We start from the raw sequence: 24,116 nt of genomic DNA, 5'->3' as shown, positions 1-24,116 counted from the left end.
TGGGCTGTCTAGGAGGTGATCTGGTGTTTGCAAGATCTTATACCATGATGTACCCCAAAACTGCTTCCAGCCTCTGACATGCTGTCAGGAGCCATTGATTTGGAAAAGTCCAGGAGGCATGAGAGATCTCTGGAGATGATCCAATACTTGCAAGGTCTGTATCGTGATGTGCCCCAGAATTGCTTCCAACCTCTGCCTACCCTGTCAATTGTGCACTGCTGCATCTCTCTGAAATCCTGCATTAGAGCCAGGCATGGTGGTGCATGCCTTTAATCCCAGCACCCAGGGAGGCAGAGGCAGGTGAATCACTGTGAATCTAAGGCCAGCTTGGTCTCCAAAGTGAGTCCAGGACAGCCAGGACTATATTCATGGCCAGCCCGGTCTACAAAGCGAGTCCAGGATAGCCAAGATTACACAGAGAAACCCTGTCTCGAAAAACCAAAAGTAAATACATCTGGCATTGGTGTGAACTGTTAGCTTCTGGGTACTGACCAGCTCTGATTGAGAAAACTTCCTAGAGGATCTTATTGAAGATGTACTTTTTGTTATCCAGATGAATTAATCCCTGATTATGAAATTCCTGATTTGGCTCAAATAGTTTTAAAAGTTAAAGTTAGTTTATGGCTGCAATAAATACCTTTGTGGGCCTCCAGATGCCTCACTTAGGATAGCCTATCAGCAGATTTGTGGCTTCAGATAAACCTCCACCGCAGATGACACCACGAATCCTGGTATTTGACCATAAATATAGCCAAGTTTGTTTAAACTCTATGTGGAATGAAGTTACCTTGAGATATCTGAATTTACTCTGTTTCTTAGAATGAAAGACAGACAGAATTATTGTTCTAATCTCATAAAGAACTAAGAGATAGCTGGATAATGTATAGTCAGGTCCATCCTAACTGATAAGTTGTATACTCATGTGAGTTTCAGACCTTATTAACCTTAGACCCTGTCAATCTTTGTCATTCTGAACTCACCATGAACTTATGTAATGGATACATAGATAAAAAATGTTTAACTTTAAAACATGTAACCTGTTGTATTTTAGAATTCATCTGTTTTTTGTTGACTGTGAGGTAATTCCCTTTACTCAGAAGTATAAGTATGCTCTACAATAAACGTGGAAAGGAGAAAATGAAGGAGAAAATTGAAGAGAACAGAGGAGAAAATGAGGGAGAGCAGAGGAGGAAAGATTGAGCAGCTTAACTTCAGTTGAAGTTAAGACGCCTGACTTCATCCACCTTTTCTCCTGGTCCTCTTCTCTTCTTTTTTTTTTACATTCAGAATTTTATTTTTTTTCATTTTAATTACTTTGTATTTATTTTTTCCCATCTTTTTTTATTAATTTATTCATATTACATCTCGATTGTTAGCCCTTCCCCTGTTTCCTCCCTCCCATTTCTCCCCTCCTCCCCTCCCTTATGCCGTTGAGTGGAGAGTGAGATCTGACTCTCACACGAACTCTGGTGCCCCTTTTCTGACCATGTCCCCCAGATGGGGAGACCTGGTGGCACTCAGAGGAAGGATAGCTAGTTACCAAGAAGAGACTTGATATTCTGAGAGCATATATAGGGGGAGGAGGTCTCCCTCGGTCACGGACATAGGGGAGTGGTCCTCTTCTCTTGAACTTATGTGTGTGAGTGATTTATTTTCTATCTCTCTCTCTTACTTCTTATTTCTCTATAGATTCGCAAATAAGTTAGCAGACTCAGGGGCATCAGCTTTCTACAGCTAATAAGCCTAAGTTTACACCAACTTATTGGAGATCTCCGCAAAGAGGCCCATCTACAGATCAAAGAGCCTTCTTTTACCACCCCGTGCAGTTTCTAGCCAGAAGCTGCTTTTACAGCCTCAGCCATAGGAAAAAAGGTGGTCAGTTTAAGTTCTCCTCAGCTGCAGTACAGCCAGTCCCTAGAGAAGCAACTTTGGGCTCTTTTTCCCCTTCCTTCCTTTTCTTCTTTCAATCCTAACCGGTTGCCTGAGCCATCAGCTCTGGCCACCCAAGAGATAAAGTGAACTAGAAGGGCGTCTGCATGGAACTCCAGAGAGAAACTACCCTGGACCCTCTCCAGAGCACTAGCCAGGCATTAACAGCCTTCCTCCTCTGATCAGCTGCTAGATTTTCCTGGGATGTTTGCTTTTTTCAGTTCTTAGTTGTGAACATATACAATGGGCACACAATTCTACTCTGTTTTTCAACTATTTTCTCTCAGTGTGTTGCTGTTTCTCATTTTTTTAAAAATAGGCTTGGAAATTGGAAGCCATGTTCTGAATAGGTCAAATGTATCCATAGTGCTTGTATTTTGAATGCATACTTTATTGTGCACAATTAGAGTTTGACAATCACATATCCTATAAGATCTCTTCTAGGCATTCTATAGATTTTTACATGGACCTTTGACCTATTTTCAGTCAGTGGAATCACGTAATTTGAAGGCTCAGCTGGATAGGACTTCAGTACAGCTGCCCAGTTGTTTCACTGTTGTTCCTTTTGAAGACTGCTCATTTCTTGCTTAATATCCTTGCAACTTTTATAAAATTTACCCTGCTGAATGATTATGGATCTCTTTCTACTTGGGTACATAACAGATAAATACTCTTTCTCCAATTACCACCCAGCCTTGATTATTTATAGCACATGGCAATACTTAGAACCTGGTAGTGTAAAGTTCTAATTTTATTCTTAAGAAAGTTCTTGCCCAAATTTGAATCTTGTGTTTTCAGTGTACACTTCAGGATTTTCTTTCTAATGTCTTCTATGATATCTAAGTATAATTTTAAATCAAGATTGCAGAGACTGTCCAAGTAAAATAGTATGGAATCGATGCCTTTATGTAATTGACTTCTGATTTTTAAGTACAGTATATCTGTTTATTAATCTTTCATTTATCTTGTGTTTGCATACTTTTCATATGGAAATGTTCATGTTTTGTTAAATTCATCCTTAAATATTCATGTTTCAAGACAGCAGTTTTATTTCTATTTTATTTGCAATAATACATGGCTAGTATAAAGCAATAGGGTAAAAACTCAATACATTGACTTGAATTCTGTGTCCTAATGTGTTTTATATGTTTGCTTTGTAGATATCTTTTGGGGAATTTGCTATGCAAATAAAGATGAATGTATTTCTCTTTTCCTTCTGCACATCTTTTTTCATTTTTCTTCTGCACATCTTACTGGTTTCTTAACTCATTTCACTGTTTGCTTCCCTGACCCTCAGACGCATTGATTCATGTGTCCACAATCTGTTAATTCCCACTTAATCGTTTGGAACCTGAGTAGGAAGTTCTAGTTTTAATGAAGGATTCTCATCAAGAACAGGAATTTGGATGTTAAAATTCTTTCCTAAGGCTGCTTTTCTTTCATCTATCTGCCTGTCTGCCTGCTGTCTGTCGGTCTGTCTGTCTAGCTATTGTCTAGATCACCTATTGTCTAGTTTAGGCAAATCCAGTGGCTGTTGTACCTTTTTTCCTGGGAGAGGCATTGGTTCCTTCCCTTTAGAGTCTCTTGTGATCTGTTCTAGGGTAGAAGGAAGGGTCAGGGTATGTGCAAGTTCCATCCCTACTACCCGGGTTCACAGCTGCTTCTCACTCTGCCACAAATGTTGCTGAGGGGATGCTGGTCCTCGTGCCTGCCGCATCTTCTCATGCTTCTGCAGTGGAGCCCACGAACATGAACTCACAATGAAATCCAATAGTCATGGGTCTTCTCCAGTCTTCTGAGTGACGGCTTCATTCTTTGTGGCACTAAAGGCTGCTTCCATCTATAAAACTGGGGAGGTGCTTTTTGATCAGCTGTACCTTAAAGTAATTTTTTGTACATATTGTAGTCTTTGTATAGTAATTTCAGTCACAAACAATGGCTTATTACTACTTCCCTCTTGACACTCAGGCAATTTCTGACACATTTGTCTTCCCTATTTTTCTCTGTCTTTTAGTCTTTAAATGCTCTTTGTTAAGTATTTTATATACATTATATGTTGAACTCTTCTGTATGGAAGTTTTCTTTAGAGAGTGTGTTTAATATTCCATTTCATATTGGAGGTACCTAGCTTTTTGAGGAAGTGCCTGTTTGGGCTAAGATTAGGGTTGCATCAGGCTTATTGAAGTTTCTTTGTGTTCTCTCTCTCTCTCTCTCTCTCTCTCTCTCTCTCTCTCTCTCTCTCTCTCTCACACACACACACACACACACACACACACACACACACAGATGTTTTTCTGAACATCATGGACATATACAGTTGTATATGTCCACTGTATTAGTTAATTGTACACATTAGCAAAACCCCTCAAAATTACAACAAAGAAGAACTGGCTGCATGCAACACGTTATTCCTTAAATTAAATACAGGTTTCCATAAGCTGAGTCGACAAGGCTGGGTTGATAATAGGCCAAAGGATCTGACATAAAAGTTGAAGCATGGATGGGCCATTTCAAAGGTTCTTTTCTGTAGTATTGATGCCACGGGTAAAATGAGTCTCTTATGGATTACTGCTAGAAATCTCCTGTTTATTTTGTTATTTTTAGCTGGTATGGCTCAACACTCAGCTTGATTACAGGGCACAATACACAGGGTACATGCTTCTGGATTTCTTTCATGGCCTAGAGACAGAACAGTATCTCAGCACAAGATGATGCTCTTCATATGTACAGTGTGATGTGACCACCCTATCTCAGCTGGGCTCCACACCTTTCACCTCCTGTTATTGGGAAAGAATGAGAAAGATTGAAATTAAAATCTATTGCTTTATCAGATATCAAGGGAATGATTCAGAGTTATCATTGGAAGACACTGTGCTCATGTTAGATTTCTGGGACATGGTCCTCAAAGACAGACAAAACGTTATCCACACTGAGCCTCCTTGCAGCCCCTGTGATGACCTCTCTGTTCACAGCTCCTGTGAACTTTCTGCTTTAGAGCTAACATGTAAATGGCTGTGTGTGTGTGTGTGTGTCTTATTCTGTTTATCAAAATGTCCTTCAGCAGGAAATCATTTCTACATATTTTATTCCATTATGTATGTTAAGATTTATCAGCCAGTAGACATGTAATTGCATGTAATTGTTTCCACATTGTATTTGTGTCTCTGTGTGGGTATGCATGTGCCACCCAAATGGGTATGTGAATATGTGGAGATCAAAGGACAACTTGGGAGATTCAGTTCCCTCTACTGTGTAAGTCCTGGGGATAAAATTTAGCCCATAGGCTTCATAGCAACTGCCTCTATCCTCTGGCCCATCCTGCTGGCCCAACATCTTCATTACTGGAACAATGCAAGAAAGCATAGGGTTCAGATATAAATTTGTGATTTTACTTTCAGTACTGTTGGTTAAATAACTGGCAGCTAGAATGTAAGGTGGTCATATCTTTAAGATTTTGGAATTATACTCCATAGCTAATCTAACTTGCACTCTCAACAATGGTACATGGCTTCTATCTCTCCACATCCCCACCCACAGGCATTTGCTTTATGGTCTTGAGAGATAGATGCCAGAAGATAGCCTATTCCCTACTGCCTAGTGATATTAGCATCATTTCATAGGCTGGTTGGCCATTTGAATCTATTCTCTGAAGAGATATATGCTTGGACATTTAGCCTATTAAAAACACATTTGTACATTTAGAATTGAGTTATAATGTACTCCTTATCTGATTTCAACATCAATCCATTATCTAAAGTATGGGTTGCCTGTACTTTTTCTTTCTTCACAAATGTTCTTTTCACATCACATTTCCATTTTGCATACAGAATTAGAAAAAATGTATTTACTAATTTTTTCTTTTGTGTCCCATGCTTTGATGTCTGAGCAAAGAGCTAGGTCCAGTATCAAGAAATCTAAATAAAAAAGTTTTTTTTTTTTTTTCCTGAAAATGTACACACATGGTCGTTCCTGTTTTTTTTTTTTTTTTTTTTTTTTTTACACGTTTTAGTGACTCAGGCATTATGTTTAAGACTTTAGCCTGCTTCGAGATGAGTTTTGTGTATACTAGGTGAGTTTCTTTTGTGAGTAGATATGAAGGCTTGTCAGTACTGTTTGTTGAATAAATTGTTCTTTAAGCCTGAGTTTGTTTTCTAGCAGTTGTGTTGGGTATATCACAAACCATCTGTAACTCCAGTTTCAGGGGATCCAAAGCCCCTGGCCCCTGTGGGAACTGGAACACACATGCCTATATCCACACACAAATATACATAATTAAAATGATTCTTTCTTTCTCTTTTTAAAATATATATTTCCTCCATGAATGTATGTGTGCCACATGTGTGCAGTGCCCACAGAGGCCAGAAGATGGCATTAGAGCCTCTGAAACTGGAGTTACCAACATGTGAGCTACCATGTGGATGCTGGGAACCAAACCCTCTGGTGCTCTATAAGAACAGCAAATGATTTTGACAACTGACCTTAAAAATAACAAGATTAAAATAAAGAAATTGTCATTTATCCTCATTGTGCTTTCAGTGGTATTTTCCCTATTGGCTGTTTATATGTAAGTTTTGTCTCTGCACACTCTGCTGTGCCCAGTGGCTTATTTATCTGTTTTTCTGCCTCTGTCATGCTACTTTGATCACTTTAAGGGTTTAAATTTCAGAAATATGATGCCTAGCTTTGGTTTTGGAGGGTGATTTTTTTTTTTTTTTTTTTTTTTTTTTTTTTTTTTTTTTTTTGCTAGTGCCTTTCATGGTTCAACTTGAAGTTTACGCAAATTGGATCCATAGAAGTAGGTAAGACCTATAAGGTGTGAGCTCAGAGGGAGGATTCCATATCTGGATGGAAGTGTTTAGATATGTTTAGATATGTGTCTTTGAGAAGTGGATAGCTGGGGGCCAGAGTGCTTGTGGCTTCATACAAGTGACTGAGGTCATGGTTGCATTGAGCGCTCTCTCTCTCTCTCTCTCTCTCTCTCTCTCTCTCTCTCTCTCTCTTTCTCTCTCTCTCTCTCTCTCTCTCTCTCTCTCTCTCTCTCTCTCATTCAGTCTGTTCTTTTTCTCCACGGAGAAAGCTCATGGCCTGAGGAACTCATTCTGATGCCGAGCTGCTCTTGCTGATGTGCCATTGGTTTCCACCATTTCTGCTTAATTTTGCTTCCCCATATTGTTGCTATATCTTAAGTATACTTCTGGATAATGAGTGGTAATGAATAGACATATATTTTGTATTTTTAAAATTTGTTCCTGCTTCACGTAAGGCTGGTAGATTTCAGCCATCAATTTTAGATATTTTTAAAAATTTAACTGTGACTTCTTTGGGTTATAAATTTTGATATTTTTAGGTTTATTTTATAGCGTGTTTTATTCCTCTTTTCTTACAATATTATATTTATTATAAGTCCTCAATTTGTTTTTTATCCTACAGACATTGGCACTAAATTACAAGTTAGTTATTGTAGTTGCTGAGCTATCCTTAGCTATAATAGGACTTCATTGCTATGGATAAGGGCAGAATAATTCAAGAGGAAGAATATATCCCTAAAATAAAATTATATATCTTCAATATACATAGTGGTGCCTAGTACTTACCATGAATCCTTCCATAGTAATAGATGAATTATCTATCCACAGAACTTCAGTGGTATTTCTACTCTAATTTCATGCAGAAATATAACTGAAGAAGAAAGCCTAAGCATTTAAGAAGTCAGATTCAAAACTAGGAAATGTTTCAAAAGAGCTGTAAAATTTCTTTATGCACAAACAAGTTTTAATGTGAAAGCCTATTTCTCTTCTTTTATGTGAGTTAAGCTAAAGTAGGGGTGTTATTGAGGTAGGAGATCTGATAACAGGGGGTAAAGATATGGACATCCACCAAAACTCTTCTTAGCAAGGAACACAAAGGGTCAGAAAGTCATTGATATCACTTGCATTTCAATAATCCATATTGCCAAAACTGCTTAATTTTTAATAATGTATTACTGAATCTGCTATACACTGTGTACATATGCATAATAATATGTGTTGATATGTTGGAATATACACATCTTGGTTCCTTTTACCTTGAGGTAATTATTTTCCTTGAAATCAGTTTAAAATTCTGTCACAGCTTCCATTTCAATTTCTGTGACTAAACACCCCAACAGAAACAACTCAATGGAGGAAGTGTTTATCTTGCCCACAATTTCGAATCCATCACATTCAAGAGCAGAGAGCCTTGAATCAATACATGACAGTCTTGAACTCACTTTCTTCAATGTTGCAAAGTTCAGCACCCTTTGCGTTTGGAATGGTGCCACCCGTAATGGGCAGGTATTCCAACGTCAGCTAACACAATCAACAAGATCCCTAATTCTGCACAGATGTGCCCACAGGTGTAGAGCAACATGGCAGCTCTGGAAAGAAACCATGTCTAAAGACTGTCTGAGTCTGTGAAATCCCACTGGAATGCACACACACACTGGATTACAGTATGCTCTGGCTGAAATTCAGAAATGCCCTTAATATACACCTTTAATCTTGAACTATGGAAGTAAGATTAGTTTATAGAGGGAAGTCAGCATGTTTGAGGATGCCATCTAATTGAAGGACAGACAAAGTGACAAATCAGAAAAAGATTTGACAGAATTAGTCAGAGATAGGGTATGTGCAACTCCCATGAGAGAGAGAGAGGTTACTTAAGAGCACCACAGAGAAAAAGTGTGTAAGTACAGTACAGTGGAAGAGAGTACAGTACAGGAACTCAGTGGAGTTCATGGAGATGGTAGAACTTGGGAGTATAATACAATTCAGTGCAGTTCAGTTGAGCTCGTGCAGTCCTGTTCATTTCTGCTCAGTTTGGGCAATCAGTTTGTGGAGTTCAGAGGCAGTTTTTCCAAGCAGAGAAATTCAGTCAGAAGCTGAGAGAAGCCAATTTGAATCAGTCAGCTTGGTGAGCCAGAAGAGCTGAGTAGAACCAAAGCTCAGAAAGAACCAAAAGGGTGCATTTACTCAGCAGTACGTCTTAGAGGATGCAAACCTTCTAGGCCTAGGTTATCAGGTGGAGGCTAGAAGCCTTCAAGGTCCGGGCTTACAGAAGATTAGATTGTGTAGAGCCTAGAAACTTCCAGGCCTAGGCCTAGGAGTAATTAGGACAGAAAAAGAAGTGCTTTGGGCTCAAGTGAAGCTGGGCGTTCATAGAGCTTGGGTAACACTCTCATCTCATCCCTTTTTCTGAGGAGATAAGATGAACATTTACACACAGGGCACCCTGATGTAGACAGTCCCATATTGGTTGAGACTATGTGATTCTATATTGGACGATTACAGCTAAATTTTACAGTGTGAAATTTGAGGTAAGAATGTCAGATTGAGAGAAATTGCAATATATATGTTTCTAATGACAAAGGGGAATATGAAATTGACCCTGGCATTCTACTACTGAGTTGGGAGTGAGTCATGTAATAGTTTATTCTTACAGGTCAGAGCTACAAGTGCCCCACATTTCCATGTATCTTGATGAACTCAGCTAAATCAAAATATTCCCTCATGGTGTTTGCACTTATTCAAATGCATGCTTGTGCAAACTCACAGCTTCTGTGTTGTGTTGACAGTCCAGCCTAAGCACTCTAATTGATAGCTGTTATGAAGTGGTTAGCGACATTTACTGCACTCACAGTCTGCACCCAGGATTGACCACATCAGTCACCATACTGCACTGAGTGACCATGGCAACACTTTGGTAGTGAGAGGAAGGGGTGTGTAATGGCCTGTGTCCTGTGATGATGTGATTATGGAGGGCACAAGTTGAGACTTGCTGCGTAAGAGAATAAAGATCTATTCTTTTGATGCTGCCTGACCTCTCTTCACACATAACATGCCCATACTCTGCAGTAACATTTCCTCGTCTTGTCAAATATGAAGCTAGTTATCAGAAGAGTGAGCTGGGAACAGGAAGCTTTTCTGCTGCTCTGACACTTAGTAGGTATATTTAAACTATATCCAGAAAAGTCCCATGTGCATCTAGATAAATGTACCAAGTGGTAACTGTGCTAATGAGCTCTACCATGCAATCTTAAGGAGGAAATGATATAACTAGAGGTTTATCCACAGGAGACACATAGACTAGGTGGATGTGGAGCCCATGATAGCTCACGAGAAATCTCTCCCAATAGTGTTTTGGTCCCAGAGAAATGAGTGTGTTGAGCTATCATCCATCATTAAAATGTATTTAATATACAATTCAGACTCAGGCTAGGTACTCAACTGACTCCCACATTCCTGCTGTTGCCTCTCCAAGACTGAAATATAAATTATTTTCAACTTAAGCAGTCCTTCCATAATAGTTTGGCCTATATTGACAGGTTATTTGTTTATTTTTCTAAAACAAGGCAACCGGTGATAATGGGTGATTATTTTTTCTCAGTAAAGAACTAAAAACAACACAAAACCAACTCCAGGTTATGCAACTTCTAATGAAGAAGAAAAACATTCTAAATTGCTAAAAATAAGATGGACCACTTAAGAATTTTATTACATTGTCAGTCATTGTACTTCAAAGGTCTATAGTCATTCAAACATGACAAAAGTAATCAATTTGGTAATTGCCATCAAAGTAGCTGCTGGAGTCTTATCGGTTACTATGTTTCAGGCCAATTAACTTTAAGTACATGTTTACCAAGGCACAGAATGTTAAGCCTGCAATGAGAAGAGGATATGGAATAAATGGGCTGACCAGAAAGGGCTCTGAACAGGACCAAGGGGCTCGTGTTCATAAGACCCACACTGTCTATGCACCTGCCAGTGCACATCACACTGTTCTACATCATAGAAGACTGACTTGACAATCGTTACAGAATTCTAACTACTACTTGTACAGAACTTCACTAATCATCAAGGTGTGCAGAAGTCAAGGCAGCTAAGGAAGTGGTATAACATTTATAAACAGCACCTGTTCATTGTGTGTGCATGCATGTGTATGTGTGCATGTATGTGCATGTGTGTGTGTGTGTGTGTGTATCACATACTTTTCTGAGAATGGTCTCAGCATAAAAAAAGACCCTTCACTGTAAAGAATAGTAAGAAGTGATGCTGAAGAGTTATACGACACACACACACACACACACACACACACACACACACACACACTTGAAAAACATGACTTTAAAGCTAAATATAGACCCAGAGTAACAATGAAAATAAACAAAGTGAATTTGCCTAGTAGCAAAACATCTCAATTTGTTTTTGAAATCTATGTAGTGTTTAGAAATGAAACCACCAATTACAACAGCATGAAAGACTTAAATGCAAAAGGAAATTTTGACCCAGTAGGATGCAGAGAAACAAAAATCCTAATATAAGTCATGGCAAAATTAAGGTGAAAACCATTAGTATGTGATAAGAATACAGCTACATTTTTATTTAAAAATCCTCAAGTCGCATAAAATTTAAAACTATATGCTGACCATATTATAGAGAAGGAGCCAGCATGCTTAGATATTACATTTTGTGGTAGAGCAATTCCGCCAGTGGGTTCAGAGGTCAGTGCTGTGGTTTGCATGTGAAGTATTCCCCACAGGCTCCTATGTTTGAACACTTGGTCCCAGAGCATTGCCAGAGCGGGTTATGTAGCAAGGTCACCCGTGGTGATGACAGGATTGAGTAACTGGCCTTGTGGGAAGGAAATTTCATTTTAATCAGTCATTCATTCCTGGAGAAAGTGTTCATAGACAAGTGAGAACAACATTTACAACTAAACACAATGAAAACATGACGTATTGGCAGCCTGTGTGCAGAGCTCCATGTGCCATGCATACAGCAAAAAAAGCTCTGCCACAGGTGAAATCTTTGTACAATAGCAACAAATCAAGGAAACAACCCAAGAAAAAGAAGGCAAAATAAATCCAAGGTATTGTGGAAAAGAGTAAGGGGGAATTTTATTTTATTTGGGGGGAACGTGTGGAGTATAGTTCAAACTGTGCAGGATTGATTTTTCTTTTTGCTCCCTCTTTTGTTTTTGTTTTTTGTTTGTTTGTTTGTTTGTTTGTTTTGTTCTTTTCCTTCAGAGTATCTCCCCGAGTGGTGACAGGACTTAGACAGGAGTTGGAAAGGCTCACTGGGGCATGCAGGGGCTCAGCACAGATTTGACACAGCTCACAGTTCACAGCTCACAGAACACCACATTTAAATCACTGTTAAGTGCATAACAATCTATCACTGCACTAACCATTCCAGAGACCAATGAAAAGACAATGGACTACTGCTCCTCAGCTATGTCAGACTAAAATAAGAAGTCCAACAAGTCCATATATTAGCAAAGATGCAGTGAGATCTGCATTTGAACATAAAGGCACTTGATTATCATGCCTTCATCTACTGTATCCCCAAACTGCAAACATCCCATAGAGCCATCTCAAGGGAAATCAGTTAGTGTAGCACGCTTGTATGGTAATTCAATTCGTACAGCAAGCAGAGTGATGCCATATAACTATATTCACAGAAAATTCTAGAAAATGGGGACAAACCTGCAACAACAAGCAAGCCATTCGTTGCAGATTCCCAGGATGGAATGGCTGTGGATGTGGAGAAAGTGACCTCCTCAGGATTATGTAAATGCTCTGGATTTTCCATTGCCATGAAGGCTTTATGGACACCCACACCCACTGTCAAAGCTTCAATGGTTTCAAGCACATTCAGCAGGCAGGCACAGCTCCTAACACTTGAAGATGATGGATAGGTAATTTAAATATATGAATATCAGGCTTGATGAGCTCATAGAGGCACTTCATGGTGACAATATCAGGGACCTTCTCTGATATGAATGGTGGATACAAAGCCCTAAATGTGTCTAGAACCTCTAATAATTTGATATTATGTGATTATTTGTATAGAAATTGGTATTTAAAGTATGCTAAGTTCAAAGAAAATGCTAGTATCAGAAAGAGTCAAAAAATTACTCCCATAACACAAAGATATATATTTATGCCAGAAAATGGCACAAACCATGTGGAAAAATCTTAAAATATACTGAATAGAGTTACTTCTAATTAAAGCAGAAAAACTTAATGAAAAAAAAAAGCTTATTTTTAGAATAAATGAGAAGGTAAAGAAAAGTATCAAACAGGTCAGATTTGGTTAAACCATTGAATGAACGGAAATGAATAGAGAAAAACCAAGGAGGTGATTATTAATGATGTAAGTGGTAAAGGGTCCAAAGTAAGCTGAAGAAAAGAAATAATGGGTAAGAGAAAATGAGCAGAGAGGAAATAAAGAAAATAACAGAAGATAGTTATTCAAATATCAATAAGCCAGACAAAACAAATAACTCCCAATGCCCCTGAGTTGGGCAGTAGATCCTAGACAGTTCTGATCAAAATGTCATGCAATAACCTCCACCTGCTGCCGTCATCACAAGGTAAAATAACAGAGTGAGGAGGGTGGTAAGATGGCTTTATGAGGAAAAGCACTTGCCACCAAGCCTCCTGACCTGCATTTGAATCCCAGAACCAACAGAAAGGAAAGAGAGAGCAGACTCATGCAGCTGCCCTCTGACCTCTTCATGTGCACCAAGTCATATAAGCACATGGGAGATTAGTGCAGTTTTTAAAACCCCCAAAATAACAGAGAGGTACTGCAAAGGCTGAAAGAAAGAAAAAAGAAACAGACTTTGTCAGGATCCTCACAAAACATGTCGGACGCACTAGGGGTCACCAATGAAGCAGTGGACAGATGAACTAACTAGGATGTTTACCTCCAGTGCATCGCCAAAACAAACTGCAAAGCCAACAAGAAGAGGCGTGGGCTACTTCCCAGCATAAAACTGACCTCAACATCCGCCCTCCTACTTATGTTTGGATTTTAAGAAAATATCACAGGACATAAGCATGATAGGGGAAAACAAAGGTCAGTCTGAGTATGATAGGATGTGCCTGTAATCCCAGCACTGAGGGGTAGAGAGAGGAAAGGGATAAGTTCAAGGCTTGCCTCAGCTGCAAAGTGAGTTCCGAGCCAGCCTGGGCTGAAGAACCAAGGCAGTCATCAGAACTGCATTCAACCACGATATCAGTGTGAGAAATGTCACCAAGGAAACCAAGTTTGAATAGAGACAAACCAAGGAGGTGATTATTAATGGTGTAAGTGGTAAAGGGTCCAAAGGAAGCTGAAGGAAAGAAATAATGAGTAAGAGAAACTGAACAGAGAGGAATTAAAGAAATTATAAAAAAGTTTGAATAATAGAGTAATGTAAGCATGTATTATGGGATAGAGTGGGATCCTGCAATGCCTTTGCCAGGTTTTTCATGAGACTTTGCAACCTTTAGGTGGAATCAATAATTCAAAATCTCGATGTGAGTTACCCAAACAGATATGTAAACACAAAAACATACCAACCCCTAGCAGCCTCCAAAGGTGATGTGCAAAGTGTCGTGACAGGTGAACACACATAAGAGAAAGAAACCCAAAGGAAACATTTTAAAAATGAAAGGTTTGGAAATTCTTTGTTAACATTCAAACACAGATCAAAGTCTCCCACAAGCACTAAGGAGGTTAACTAGTCCACTGCCATCATCAGGAAAAGCAAGCAAACTCCACCATGCTCGGTGGTCTCACAGATGGTGGACAGACTGGGGGCTGCGCAGCAATGTGGAGAAAACACATCCACAGGAAGGGCACACACTCATGGCAACTACGGCCACGATCAAAGTTCACATCAGAAAATATGCAAGCGAGAATACAATTGCAGGCAATCTGGAAGAAAATCTATCAATCTATCAAGCACAGGGAAAATAGTCTGTAACTCAAATGAATGGTGTGTGTGTGTGTGTGTGTGTGTGTGTGTGTGTGTGTGTGTGTGGTGTGATTAGTGAACACAATGTTCTTATAATGTCAACTTGCATTAATATTCAGAGTACTGTGAAACTGATTAAAACCTCAGTTAAGAAAAAAAGCATTAAAACATGAGCTGCTTCAAAAACTAGAAGAAATCACAAAGGATATATTGACTCAAACCAGATGCAAGAAAAAGGTCCAATGTAGGTTTCTCAAAACACATGGCTTTATGATGTTATGATGTGACACAAAGCTACAGTTAATGCAATAATACGGTATAGTAAAATAGATTTCTCTGAGACATAGGGAAAGGTATATGTCTAGTTTATAGTGAACAATGATACAAAAGTTCTTGAGGAAAGGACTTTTTAAAAACTCAGCTGGTGCTGTTCGAGAAGTGGATATTCTTGTAAAAATAACCTCAACCCTTCACATCACAGATACAAAATGTATATGTGCATATGTATAGGTTCACGCATACAATATACACACAAGAACATATATGCATTATTTACCAAGATTGTGCCCATTAACCAGATTGGTAAACTTGTAAAAATAAATAGAAAAACTCGTTGTGGTCTTAGCATACAGACTTCTGCCTTTGTTCTCAGTTGTAGCCTTTCCACTTCAAAGAGGTCCCTTTACACTGACTTTTAATTACCCTGCCGTTCCTTTTAGGAGATGTTTGAGTTATTTTCTTAGTGGTTGCCTGGGAAAGTACAGTTCCCATCTTAACGTCAAACCATCTAGTTTTGAGTAATATAACTTAACATGAACAGTAAAAGAAACCTTGTTCCAATATAGCTCCATATGCATTGCTCTGCTTTGTGTTCTTGTCGTAAAAAATTACACATGTGGGTGTTATTATCTCGTAAACACAGTTTTACAATCACTGCTTTATGCAAATGATGCTGAAATAAGAGAACTCAACTCGGGCCTCAGTGCTTTCAGTAAGTTTGCCTGTGTGGTGTGGTTCCTTGTACCCCATGTGGGATTCTGTTTATTTTAATTTACTTCTTTTCCTTGTGGTTTGAGTATATGGAAGGCTGTCCAGTAGTATTCCACATTCTCTGTTTCTTTTCTTTCTGATGTGTTTGAAGACTGGGCAGTTTCATTTATCCTGTTTCCTGAGTCACTGTCTTTCCTGCTACATCAGGTTGACTGCTGAAGCTCCAGTCTGCTTGCGCTATTGAAGAGTTCTCTGTATTTTGAAACAATTTCCCCTTTTGTATTGCCCGTTTCCATTTAGTGGGAGTGGCACTCAAACACTTCCCGTCCACTCCGTCTCTTAAAGGTGATTTCTATAGCTATTCAAACATATTTAGAGTGATTAGTCTAAAGTTTTGTCTAGAAAATGCAATCTGGACTTCCTTGGAGACAATTAATAATTACATTTTCCTTCTTTCATTACTTTATTGATTCTTCACATGATGTATAATTCTTGGAATCCATTACATTGATTCATTGATTCATTGATTGATTTTTAGATAAGGTTTCCCTGTGTGTCCTTGGCTGGTCTGGAACTCTCTTTATAGACCAGATTGCCTGAAACTCAGAAAGATCTGCCCATCTCTGCCTCCTGAGTCCTGGGACTAAAGACTTTCACCAACTCTCCCAGGTGGAATCTGTGTGCTTTAAACAGTGTGAAGACGTGGGGCTATAAATCAGGTTTGCTTCTCAAGGCTTGTTACTAGTGGTTGTTTTGCTGTCTGTTGGCCATTCTGTCTCCTGTAGGCTGCAGTGAGCGCAGTCCTCAGCTGCTAAGTAATGAGAAGCTTCCTACAGCAGTCAAAATAGGGCATCTACTATTCCTTCCTGAGCGTCATTGCCTGCTGCTGACATCTCCTGTGTCCAGGCAGGCCCCACCCTTATCTAAGCTTTCAGTTTCTAATGCATGGTGACAAGGTGTACATTGCCTAAGGCTCCTCATAGATGTTTTGGAACACCATTAATATATGGGTTCCAACTGATATCTATTTCACAGAACTATGACATTAAATGGTCCCATTGTTTTTTTGTTTTTGATTTTTGTTTGTTTGTTTTTGGAAAATGCTTTGGGGCCTGATTTTTTTACTATGGGGTGAGCACCTGCCAGGTCAAATCATGAATATGCTGTTTGGACTTTGTTTCTAGTGTTACATGTTGAATTGTGCTCTGTAAAAATCCACATATAACAGGTCTAAGTTCCAGAGCCTAATGTTAGCATTATTTAGTAATAGTTCCTTTGAATTTGAATTAAGATGGTATCATTTGGGTTGGTCATAATTTTTTCTGATTCCTGTTCTTGTAAGGGGAGGAAATTTAGACATACAGGTAGGCCCAAGAAGTACAGACATCTCCAGTGGAGTGTCCTAAGGAAGGCACATGAGAAGCTGCTTCCTGCAATCACAGTAAGGAGACTTCTGGGAGAATCAAAGCTGATAATACACTGACCTTGGACTTCTAGTCTTCAAAATTATTGAAATGAGTTTCTATTTCTCAAACAGTTCAGTCTATTGTATTTGGGTTTTCCTTTGTATTTGTTCTTCTCTCACATCTTATATTCCAACTGTAGTTTCCCCTCCTTCCCCTCTCCTCACCTCCCTTTTCCCTTGGGCACAACCCCCCTCCCTTTGCAAATAGCTGGTCTTCCAGGTACATCAACTAAATACAGTATAACAAGCTACAATAAGACCAGGCACATATTCTCACATCAAGACTGGACAAGACAGTACATTAGAAGGAAAAGAGTCTCAAGAGCAGGTAAAAGAGTCAGAGACAACCCCTGTTCCTACTGGTAGGAGTCCCACAAGTACACCAAGATACACAACCGAGGACCTAGGTCAGATCCACATGGGCTCCCTGATCTCTGTGAGTTCACTTGAGTCCTGGTCAGTTTATTGTGTGGGCCACGTTGTTGTGGTGTCCTTAACCACCCTGCCTCCTCCAATCCTTCGTGCCCCTCCTCCAAGAGAAATAAGACAACTAAAGGAGATTAAGGGGATTCAAATTGGAAAGAAAGAAGTCAAGGTATCACTATTTTGAGATGATATGATAGTATACATAAAAGATACCCAAATTCTACTAGGGAACTCCTACAGCTGATAAACACTTTCAGTGAAGTGGCTGGATACAATATTAACTAAAAACAAACAAACAAACAAAAAACAACAACAACAACAACAACAACAAAACAGTTGCCCTCTTATATACAAATGATATAGGGGAGAAGAAAGAAATTAAGAAAATGACACCCTTCACAGTAGCCATAAGTAATATAAAATGTCTTGGGATAACTTTAACCGAGCAAATGAAAGACCTGTGTGATTGAGTCTTTGAAGAAGGAAACGGAAGAAGATATTAGAAGATGGAAATATCTCCTATGCTAATGGATCAATAGAATCAACATAATAACAATGGTCATTTATCCAAAAGCAATTTACAGATTCAGTGCAGTACCCATCAAAATTCTAACACGATGATTTACAGACCTTGAAACAACATTATATTTGTTACAATGGCTAAAGCAAACTGATATGGCCGCCATCTCTCAGAGACCCCAGAGTGTGATTCCACCTGGGATGGGCATTTGGAAAGGATCCAGATTCCACTGGCCATTCCTTGGGTATACAGGAAGCCAGATGATGTGCCACCTGGCTGGAAGAGTGCTGACTTTCAAGGGAAGAGAGGGCATGGCATGCATACTTCTTGGCTGGATGCATTTCCATTTCTCAGCTTTGCCATATGATCTGAACAAAATCACCTCCATATTCATGCAAGCCTTCCCCACATGCTTGGACTCCTAGCCCCTGTAGTAACATGAGCCAGAAAAAAAAAAAAGAAAACCTTGTATTGATTTTTAAGTATCCCATCAGTGGTATTATGTGTTACCATTAGAAAATGAACTAAGATGTCTGATTTCTTTCATTCCTGTGGTCCTGCTTTCATTAAGTCCAGGCCCCTTCTATTCAGAGTTGCTTTAGTTTCAGGGAAGGCAGTGATGGCCTCTAAAAAAGCTGGAAAACCCCATTAACACCAAAGGTCTAGGGGATGATGCTCAGAGCTCAGATCATATCAAGAGACAGGACAGAGGATCACCACCACAAGCCAGAGTCTTCACACCACTAAAGTAATCATTTTCTGGGTTATTTGTGTCCTAAACATTTTTCATTTGTATTTGAGATATTTTTTTGAGTATATTTATTTGAAGACACCTTCAAAGCCATGTGGAACAAATTTACACATAAGATATCATATCATCTATATTTTCAGGTAAAAAAGATATTATTTGCTTTCATAGTTATGTGTGTGTGGATATGGACAATGGATCTTGTGCAGGTATGGAAAAAAACCTGTACCTTGGTGGGGGAAGGAGGGAGCTCACCAAGTTACTTAGCCACTTTCTTGTGCATATGAAAGATGAAAATAAAAAGATGAAAAAAATAAGTGTGATGTATATTTCCTTTTCTAAAGAATAGTTTTATTTTAATAATTGAAAAAAAGATCCTATTGCAACAGTATGGTTCTACTCCATGTCTGCTGAACAGTCTCTTATATCCAAAGGGAAAGGGAAGGAGATGAAAGTAGACCACCTTTTTCCTTTTCCCTTCTGTTTATTGAACAACAGATTTCATGGTGTAACCTGGCCTAGGTTTGAACACACCATGTATCTCAGGCTGGCCTTGAACTCACAATCTTTATTCTTTAGTCTCTTGTATTATTGGGATTACAGGCATCTCAAACCTGGCTAGACTTCTAGTGAGCAGGAATTCCCCTGGCCTTTAAATAGCTCATTGAAAACAGCACTCAGCCATCAGGCTTTCCTCCTACACTAATGCCAGCTGTTTCCAACACTCTGTGCCCTGGGGGCTTTGAGCATTTCTTCTAATCTCATTCTTAGTAGATGCTCAGTGAGTGTGAGTGTCAGAGACAGGCAAAGACGGCTTCAGATGCTTTTGTGCATCTGCAGGGTACCTGTGAGAACTGACTAGAGAGGGGATCAGCCAGAAGCTGCACCGTAGAAAGTGGCTGCCATTCAACACACTCTGCTGTGCAAAAATACCAGCATAAGATGATTGAAGCACAAAACAATATGCTGCTTTGTGTCATCTTAAAACCCTCTCCTAAGCATACCTAAGGTGTCGTTCTGTGTGGCTGAACAACTTTCTGCCGGCCATATTTGCTTCCTGAACCCTTATTTAAAATTGTGTCTTTAGCATCTGCAACCTAAACACTGTGCTAGTGAACCAGATTTCACAGTCCTCAGAGTTCCTGCTTCCTTTTGATTCTGACATCTGCTTTTCTTCTTGCTCAGCCACTGAACATAAAGCAGACCTGGTTTTCAGAAACCACACACTGCCTGTTGTGAGGACACATTCACACTATGGAAAGAAAGAAACTTAAGGGCAGCAAAGATGACATCCAGACTTATCTGGCTCCTGTGAGATCTATGTACTATAATATCTGTGCTTCACAAGGTTTCCCAGGAGGCCAGTGTTCTGTGCTCCAACATACGCTAGACAAGATTGTATCACTTACTCTCTTTTATACTTGATAATATTTTATAGGGAAAAATTAAAACAAGAGCCAGAGAATAATGGTTTACCCATTTATAGTCCCTATCTCCCTTGAAAGCCACCACCTGAACATTTATTAAGAAGGGTTAATCGCAGTGTGTGGAGTAACTCATGTTTTCTTTCTGTTTCATGTGTATATAGGTGTTTTCCTACATGTATGTATGTGCACCATGAGCATGCAGTACCCATAGAGGCCAGAAGAGGGCATCAGATCCCCCCCAGCCAGAGTTATAGGCCCTTGCAAACATAGGTGCTGGAAACTAAACCTGGGTCCTCTTTATGAACATTAATGCTTTTAACCTCTGAACCATTTTTCTATTTCTGATGTGTTGAGTAATTCTTCTTCAGATGATATAGCTTTTCTTTCTGGCATATCGTGACCACACATAGATGAGCATGGCCTCAGAGTCTAACAAGAAAATAAGCAGAACATTGTGATGATAGCCAGGGCTGTGGTCATGGTGATGAGTGTACTATCAGCACTAGCAGAAAGAAAAGAGTCCCCAGACGTTTCTGTTGAGCACCGTTGACTCTGCGATGCTGCTAACCATTCCTTTCTGCCTCCCGGATGCAGTTGGTCCCTCTGTATTCTGCAGTACATAGGGCAGTCAGGGCGTGCCATTTCTCTACAATCACCACCCACAATGAGATAGGACTTTTGTGCGTTGCGGTGGTCCTGAGTCACCCATGCTTCTATAAGTAACCAAGAAATCCCAGTAAGTTTGTTGATACTACTAATTCGACTTGGTTAGAACTTTGCCTTTGTGCTGTTATAAGTGCCCTAGCGGGATGTACGTGATTCTCTCATGTCTTCCCTGGAAAAGTAGTGCCACACTTAGCCATATTCCTAGGGAGAGTGAACTTCTGCTCTGTCTAAATTCAGAATCCTGTGCATTTTAGTGATGCAGTTTCTTCTGTGGATAACTGGTCCCAATACATCCAAAGATGATAAATTCAGCTCACATCTGTATTTTGCTTGAGCTCAGTCTCCTCATCAGTTGGATGAGGATATAAATGCCTTTTGTACATGGATCTGAAGGTGATTGTGATGGTCAGATCAAATAGAGCAGGTGTCATTGCTAAATCCACAAACAATGTGTTATTATAGCACAATTGTTGCCTTTATATTTATAGTGTATAATTTAAATATAAGTTCTAATCGTCTGTCCAGTTGTAGTTTTGAGTTTAAAAGTAGCTGATTGGCCTTCTAAAAGTTTCCATAATTGCATTCACTAGTGAAACTACTTTTCCTCATATTCAATTTGTCCTACTGGGACCATTTACCCATCAGTCATGCTAAGCCTCTTTTGGATTTTAGAATCATTTTTAAAAGCCATAAAAAGCTCCTGTACAAATCATGTAGAACTGTTGTTCTGACAACATAAATGTTCCGTGCATCAAAAGCCACATTAAAATTATCCAAGCGGCTATGAAAATGCATTCAAAAGAGGAGCCTTTATGTGTTGTTAAGGACCCCCACCACAGTGAAAAGCATGGATCCATCTCACCCTTCTGGGAGTGAGTGGATCCAAGAACATCAATGCTAATGAGCTACAGAGGTGTGGATCATGACCAAGCAGCAAGCCTTGGGTCCAGGCCACGGGTAGGGATACTTTAGAGACAGCCATTGTCCACTGTGCACTCTTCAACTGGCATCTATACCATTGCACGTGAAAATCTGATTTAAGAAAAATATTATTTACCCTTTTATATTATACATTAATTATTTTATGGTAGTTTCTGTATTGTGTGCACTGTGTGTGTGTGCATGTGTGTGTGTGAGTGTGTGAGATATGCACAGGCTAGAAATTGATGTTGAGTGTCTTCTCTGTTTTTCATTTTTAAATTGCATCTGTTTAGTTAGTGAATGCATACATGTGTGCATACACACACGTGTGCTACTGCTCACATGTGGAGGCCAGAGGACAACTTGTAGGAGTTGGCTGTCTCTTTCTACCATGTAGGTCTGGTCAGAGGGATCAAACTGGGGTCATCAGACATGGTGGCGAGGGCTTGTTCTAGGTGACCCGTGTCACAGACCCTTCATATCACTCCTTCAGAGAGCTGCTTTGCCTGACTCCTAAGCTCTCAGGTCTTGCTGAAACTGGCTGATCACAGAGATCTTCTATCTCCTCCCCTCCCCTTCGCACTGATCTTCCCCATGCACCTCTCCATGTGCAGCATCTGTGTGGGTGCTGACCTTGAACTCAGGTCCCCAGGCTTGAGCAGGGAGTACTTCATGTGCTGAGCCTTCTTCCTAACCCAGTTCTCAGTATTCCTAACTTCAAGGTCAAAGCACCTTGATTTGTTCACAATCTAATTCTGTGCATGGTCTTTTCTTTGAGAGTTCATTCTGTCAACTCCAGGCTAGACTAATAACTAAAAGATCTGTGCTTCATCCAAGCAGGGGTTGCATGGGCTATGGCTCCCACAGTGGAAAGTGTTGTGGCAAGTTTTCTACAGCTGGGCCTTTTCTGTAGCTCTGACTGCACTAATGGCTGCCCTGTCATGGCCTTGTCAGTGTTCTCTGTGGGAAAAATAAGCACCTCATTTCTCCACCACCAAACTCAGCTCTAGGAAAACCTACCACAAACCTCACTCGATGAATTACTGACCTTTGATCTCTTTCCCACAAAACTTGCATCACTTGAAAACAGCAAGCAAGAAATTAAAATGTTAAGAAAATCAACAATATGTTTTGTTGTTGAGCAATGTGTTTTTATTGACCAATGATAGGTAGGTGAAAACCAGTGCAAGCTTTATATGACCAACCCTCCCCAGAATGTTCCTTCATAGGCCCACCCTGTGTGAGTGTTTGAATGATCTCATCAAGTTGACAACTCAGATCAACCAGCACGGGTGCATGATCGCACATAGGTTTCAGCCCTGGGTGTACACTAAATATTGTAAAACATGGGTCCTAGGATTCTAGGCCTAGAATTAAACCTAAGTATCTGGATGGATTATATTTGGAAGGGTTTTTGTTGTTTGTTTTTTCCCCCTCTAGGTTAGTTCTCCAGTACTTATTAAAAGAACTTGGAGCCAGAAAGAAGCTGAATTCCATTTTTAAAGTGGTTTTATCTAGATTTTTACCTACTTGGAGCCAGACAATTTAAATATTTCATCTCTATTTGGACTCCTGATGATAATAAGTGCTTTCTTTGGCAGAGTACTCATCAATTTGCAAAGTGCTCTGTTTAAATGGTAGTGTTCCATCCTCACACCAAGTCCTTTGCATAAGGACCTCAGAGCAAATATTTAATATTCTGATTTTGCAGGAAAGAAAGGATCGGTGAGAGGTTGTGGCCTGGGCACAGTTTTTGTTTACAATTCAAATGAAAACCTGAGATGTGGCTTCCTTCCGAGTTGAGAGCTATTGCCATTTCACTGCCATGGTTTATCAATGCCCACACCCCTTACTGGGTGAAGACAGATTCGGCTGACCTGACCCATGAGGAGTGGCGCTGCTGATGGGCAGGGCTGCAGTCCTGGGTGTCTGTACTGGGCCTCCACAGTCTTCTCCAGTCTGCTCCTGAGAACAGTTCACCTGAGTCTGCATTTGGGGCTCACCACTCTGCAGAGCTGCCTGTCCCACTGTTGTCTGTGGTGTCTCTCCCTCCTGTCCTCTCACAGCTGATAATGGTTCAATCTGTCCTTTGCTCTCCCTGACATTGTTGCAAGATCACTCTCCTATCCTTGTTATTTTCAAATGAAATTAAAAAAAAAAAAAAAAAAAGCAACGGAATCCCTACTGTTACTGGAACCTATCCAGCTATGGCTTTAAATTGCTCACTGGGGAGACATACAGCAAACTTTAGGACTTTAT

The sequence above is a fragment of the Acomys russatus genome, chromosome 27 (genome assembly GCF_903995435.1).
Source record: "Acomys russatus chromosome 27, mAcoRus1.1, whole genome shotgun sequence".
Classification (NCBI taxonomy): Eukaryota; Metazoa; Chordata; class Mammalia; order Rodentia; family Muridae; genus Acomys; species Acomys russatus.
The sequence above is the reverse complement of the archived record's forward strand: the minus strand, read 5'-3'. Positions refer to the sequence as shown.